General features: G+C 50.1%; 1 long non-coding RNA gene across 4 annotated transcripts; it reads left to right on the plus strand.

Moving 5' to 3' along the window:
* The first annotated feature begins 346 nt into the window (after positions 1-346).
* Positions 347-5477, plus strand: LOC107212239. Of its 4 annotated transcripts, none has more exons than XR_004499682.1 (4): positions 347-2423; positions 2549-2760; positions 2929-3022; positions 3668-5477. It is a non-coding gene; the product is annotated as an uncharacterized LOC107212239 (long non-coding RNA). The 4 variants fall into 4 exon arrangements; XR_004499680.1 differs by having other exon boundaries at positions 2636-2760; XR_004499681.1 differs by having other exon boundaries at positions 347-618; positions 2348-2760.
* The last annotated feature ends 663 nt before the right edge of the window (positions 5478-6140 follow it).

Raw genomic sequence — 6140 nt, forward strand, 5'->3', positions numbered from 1 at the left:
TGGGTTTTTTGTTGTTGTTGTTGTTTTTCTTGAAGTGATGAGGAAAGGGGAGGAAAATAGAGTGGGGAGAGACGGGGAAAATTTTAAAGGAGAAAACGAAAGGGAGGAGGAAAAGGGGAAAAGATGGGGGGAAAAGGAGGGGGCAAGGAGGGGTAATTAGAGATGGGGAGGAAGGGGGGAAGATGAGGAAAGGAGAATGGGGAGAGAGGAAAGGAGAGAAGGGAGGGAGGGAGGGAAAAAAATGAGAGGGGAAAGAGAAGGAAAGAAGTGCAGAAAAAGAAGGAAAAAAGGAGAAGGAAAAGGAGAGTAAAAAAGATGGGGAAGAGCAGAAAGGGAAGGGGGAAAGAGATAGAAGGGGAAAGAGGTGAGGAAAGAAGGGGGAAAGAGAAAAAAATAGGGGAAAGAGAGAAAAAACCGAGGTGCGTGTAGCTGTGCAGTGGCAGCCTCGGGAGGGGGAAGAAGAGAGGGTGCTGGAGTGATGCTGAGCAATGCCAGCTGTGCCCAGCCCGGAGCAGCCAGTGAGCCCCTCTGCCTGTCCCCGGGCTGTGTCACACGGCGGGCAGCACTCAAAGCACGATTCATTTCATTTCCCATCCGTGAGGCACAACAAATAACTCTGTGAGTAGTGTACGTGTGTGTGTGTGCGGCTCCTCTGCAAACTCTCACCTCCCCAGCACCGCCGGTACCACCCCAGCACACCGCTGGCTGCTTCCCAGAGCCCCGGCCCCCCTTCCTTCCCAGGCAGGCCTCTAGCTTTAATAAATGATACTCAGTCCTGGAAGAATGTGTATTAGTGGCTTGATGGACCAGAGCGACTCCACTATGCATGAAGCATATTAAACATGGTATCGACCCTCGCTTTCCACGGCAGTAACATGCATAACAAACAGGCTGGGGCCACGCTGCAGCTGCTCACACAACGCTGGGCACTCAGCGGGGCTGCAGTGACACCAGGGACAGCTGCTGGGGGGTTCTGCTGGCACAGGTAGAGCCCAGCTCTCCTGCAGTGAGTGGATCTGGGGAAATCGAAGGAGCTGGGACAATCAGGGTTATCCCAGACGCTCTGCCATCACCTCCCTGTGTGGCAGATCTGTGCGACGCTCCCCAGCCTTATCTGCCCTGATTTATTCTTTAATTGGCAAAGTGTCTCGTGCCGTAAATATTAGCAAGAGAGCAGCTCCTCCTGGAAAAGTGAGGCCTCTTATCTGCCATCGCCATATCCCTGTGTGCCCTTATCACTCCATCTCCTGCCTGTCACTGTGGCATCCCGAGCCAGGCAGGAGAGACTCTGGAAAGGCCCCAAAACCTGCATTTCTCCTACAGCTCTTCTGCTGGAGAACACGAGACTCTGTCCTTCCTGCAGGGCAGACCCACATGGGGATGGTTGGATGAGGGGTACACAGCTGGCAGCAGCTCAGGATCCCAGTTTGGGACCTCTTCACCAGATGCATCACAGTCCATTTGATTTAAAATAAAAAATTCAAATCCATTGCAATCCACCTGAAGAATAAAAACACCAAAAAGGACCCATCTTGTGTCAGGCAAGCAGCTGCAAACTGACACTCAGGTGGAGCTGTAGAAGTTAAAACAAAATAAAGCGTCTTGGATCCTTTTAATCCTCTGCTCCTGTAATTTCAGCATGTCCAAACAGATTTTGGTGTGTGTTTATAACTGGTAACTTCATTTGCTCCTGGGCTGGGACCTTAAATGCCAAGTTTCATCTCCAAGTCAGTTTTTAAGAGTGAGTTACATCAACTCCTGGGAGAAAAGGGGGCAAAAAGGAAATACGTAAGGATATAAAATAAAGTTGGGGGTTGTCAGAAAAAGCAGGTCCAAAATATCTAAGAGTGCAAAAATCACAGATTTCATGGATGTCTGTGTACAGACTGACAGCTCAAAGGTAGAAATTAGTTTCCTGATAGACAAACTAAAGCTAATCTGTCTGATAGAGCAAACACATCTTGGGGCAGAGCTGGGCTCTCACCTGCCTGTCCCCACCCAGCTGGGTACCCAAGGCCTTCAGGGCTTTGAGTGTGTCCATCACCAGCACATGGGGTGGGGATCTGGCCCCAAACCCCCATCCCAAAGCAGTCTCAGCTCTGTGACTGCAGCAGATCCCAGGGTTACCAGAGCCAGGGCTGCAAATCCACCTTTGCAGACTCCCAACACATGAAATTACCATAACCAGGACATTTCACGCTACTCTCCCATAAAGCTGTTTAGAGCAAATTAAATTTCTCCCTAACCAGGCTGTAACAGTTCATGTTAGATGTGGATCTAAATGTTAATTGCAATGACAATAACAGGTCTGATCCTGCAATCCTTATTTGAGTAAAACCTCCCACAGAAGCCAAAGGAATTTTGCCCCAGAGAAGGCAGCTGGATGCAGTCCCACATTTCCAGTCTCTTGAAGATGCCAGAAGGTAAGCCAGGATATTTCTGTGATGTTACAAACCTTCTCTTTCCCTTTCCCCTCCCTTCCACCTCCCCTCAATTCTTCAATGCACTATTAATTTAATAAGCTGCCCAGTGCTGTCCTCACCTTCAGCCTCACACTTCCCAGGAAGGACTTCAGTCATCGTGGGGGGGCCACATTCAGATAATTTTGGCAGCCTTGTACATCTGGTTGATGCAGGGATGCTTGAAGGTCCTGTGCTGGCTGGGAGAACTGCCTGGAGAAACAGCTGCTCTTGTCCTCTGCACCCTTGGGTGATGCCACCACCCTTTAGCCCGAGCTCCTGAGGAAGGCAAGCTGATAAGGTGGGATAATTTGGGGGGTTCTGGCCTCATCTGGGCAGCTCTCAGGCCCAGCACTCACTCCTGGCTGAATTTGGCAGAGAGAGATACTGTGTTCATCAGATAAACAAGTCAATTAGGCAGAGGCTTCTTCTTCCATTCCCCACTCCCACCTCATTGCCATCCCTTTAGGGCAAAGGGATCCAGGTGCACATGGGCCTCAGGAGGAGACAGACACTGAGATCTGGGAGCTGGGACCACATTCAGAACTTGGCACTTGAGCCCAGTGAGTGAATTTGGAAATCACAGCCTCTGTGATTTTTTCTAAGTGTTCCAGCTTTTCTTGTCCATAACCCTGAATTATCTGACAGGACACAAAAGCAAAACCTGCTGTGCTTCCCCTGCTGTTTCATGTCCTCTTGCACAGCTAGAAAAAAAAAAAAAAGAATTTATTTTCCTGCCTGGCTGCATTTTGTTACAAATTAAAGAAAGAATAAATGCAAAATGTGAGAGGAATAGAACAGAAGGAGCTCATGGGCTCCATCTCCACCTGCACACGCAGCCTGTGACAGAGGTGTGGGAGCAGGGGTGGCTGTGGCCACTGACCTGGGGCTTGTGGCCACACAGTCCCTCCCTCAGCAGGCAGTGTGGGACTCCAGAGATGTGAGAACCAAATCCAGCCAAGGAAAGACACCTTCCACTCCTGCAGAATTGGTGGGACTCTCTCAGGCTTGTCCCCACCTCCAGTAATCTCCCAAAGTCACTGCAGGTTCCAGGAGCAGGATCTGTATTCCCTGTGTCTTCCAGCAGAATTAGAGGAGAAAAGTTCCTCCCCTAAGCATCTTCCTGCCCGGGTCTGTAGGTGCTCAGGACAGGACTCTCGTGTTCTCAGGGGCAAGAGGAGCTCACAGGCTGCTTTTCTTCCCTCTAGGAAGGAGAGAGAGACACAACAAGATTTTGGGAGACAAGTCAGAGATCCTGGAGCCTGGAAGTGGGGTTAGTCCCTGAACAGAGCCTTGCCAAGACTCTCAGCATCCCTCAGCCACATCCAAACCCCTCCAGCTGCTGAGAGGGGCTCCTGCTCCTCGGGGAGACCCTGCATGAAGGAACCAGCAAAGCTCCAGGACAAGCCACTTCTGTCAGTGCTGCAGATTCAAACTGCCTTGTTTTGTTTCCCAGCAGCATTTAACAGGCTGCTGATGTTTGTTTATGAAGTGAGATGCACATGATTTATTTGATCTGCTGGAGAGCTGCATTCCCACGCCAAGGACAGGCAGAGATGTTGCATTCTCCCCTCTTTTGGGGACTGCTGAGATCAAATCCTCCCTTGCACAGGCAGAGCTGCACTCTCAGCTGCTTCAAAACTGGACATTAAATCCTTATTAGAAACCTCCAAACTGTGAAGCTGCATTTGTTCTTGCCTGTTTCTGCATATAGAACAAGTGTTAATAGAGTGTTCAGGCTCTTAAAACAGGTTTGGGGAAAAGGTCTCAGGGCACCTGGGCTCTGGTCTGGATCCAGCTTGAATAATCCTAAGGGAGGTTTCATCCTCTCCTTGAGCTTTTCTGGTGGATGGGGTTTGGCATGTCTCACCTGGCTTGCAGGGACAGTGGTTTAATGAACTGCTTTGCAAAATGACTTTACAAATGGAGAGTCTACTCCTGCCTCTTTTAACACCTGGAGATCTCTTTATTCCAGCTCATCACCCAGAGCAGGGCCTGGCTGCCAAAGAAGGCAGCAAAGAAAGCATTAAGGGATGGAAGATGAAACGCAGCCCATGAGCTGTGAGATTTACAGCTCTCAGTGGAAAGCACGGGAAGCATCACCCATCCTGCCAGTGGGGCAGGAGCCAAACCCTCACCTGATGGGAGCCAGAGCAGCACAGGAACCCTGGCAGTGCCTGGGCAGCAGCTGAAGCTCACCCCACACTGCTCACCATGGCTCAGACACCACCTGATTTACACCAGGGCTCGAGGATTGTGACTCAGTCACTCAGAGACAGCTCTTCTGCTGGCCTTCCCCTGGTCCCTGCATACAAAACACTTTGCAAATGAAGTGTGAAGATAATATGCTTTATCATGGGCATTTATTACCCGTGATTGTGGTATAAATCTCCCTCCATTCACATACATATACATAAGGTGTATATAAATATGCAGTATCCGGCAGTACCCAGAGCCTTTCTGATGATGTCAATGTAGCCCCCATAAAGATAGTGGGAAATGATTCATAATATTTATATGACAGACATGATATGAACTGTAATAGCCTGTTGGGATCGAGAATATCCATAGGTCTCTGTCAGCCACAAATGTGATTTAAATATTATATATGTGGCAACTGTAGCATTAGTAATATGATAGCTGTTATTGATAGTGGTCATAAAATGCAGTAGTTTTGCACTGAAGAATGTGAAAAATAATCTAGTGGTTTTCCTAATGGTCTTCCCAGCAATGCACTGAAAGGAAGTGTACTTTCAATGCCTCCTTTTTGCCATGCCTCCTCCTCTCCTCCCCCCACCCCAAATTACCATTGCATTCTCTCAGATTACTGCCAGGGCCATATTTTACTCTGCTGATGTCAGGTTGTGGCATCTCATCCCCCTGGGGCTGTCTGGGGAGGGCAGAGGGTCCCTGCAGAGCCCTGGGCTGTTGTTGAGGCCGTGTGTGCTGGGAGGGTCCTGTTGGTGCTTCCTCTGAGAACACGGAGCAGGAGGAGGGCAAAAAGCAGCAGGAGAGGGGCTCAGGGGAGTCTTGCCACTCTGGGTGTGAAGTCTGGACCATGGCAAAGGCTCCTCAGCCAGAATAAATCAGCACAGCCCTTCAAAAACGATGCAGCTACACTGATTTATGCTCACTGGGCTTCTTAAGGGGGGTTCTGGCAGAACCCAGAAGCAGGACTGGGGCATCTGAATCCTCTTCCTTCCCCTTTCTGGCCTTACACACCCAAAGCCTGCCCAGCCAGGGGTCTGCTGGAGGACTGGAACAGCAGCAGGAGGGTGGATAAAGGCACCTTGAACCTTCCATGCACAGCAGTGTTTACCTGGGCTGGAGTACTGGGAGAACTGGGACTGACACCTCTGACCCCAAGGGATTTGCTCTTTGGCCACCACACACCTTAAAAGGCTCCTCAGGGCACAGCACAGGGGCTGGTGGGAGCTGAGGGACCCCTGGCCACAAAACCAGCCCCACATCTGGGCACAGGTGTCCTTCCATCACTTCCTAAGCAGCAAAGGTCACTTCCCTGCTATTTGCCAGCCTGCCTTGATCTCTCCATCTCTGTCCCTAGAACAGAAATAGAGGGGAAAACGCTTTAAATCCATGATACACCACTGGCTGCCACAGCCATAAATTACACCAGTCCCTGGATTTTCCCCATGAGCAGAACCAAGGGAAGGTGAGAGC

This window comes from Parus major, chromosome 17, assembly GCF_001522545.3.
Source record: "Parus major isolate Abel chromosome 17, Parus_major1.1, whole genome shotgun sequence".
Classification (NCBI taxonomy): domain Eukaryota; kingdom Metazoa; phylum Chordata; class Aves; order Passeriformes; family Paridae; genus Parus; species Parus major.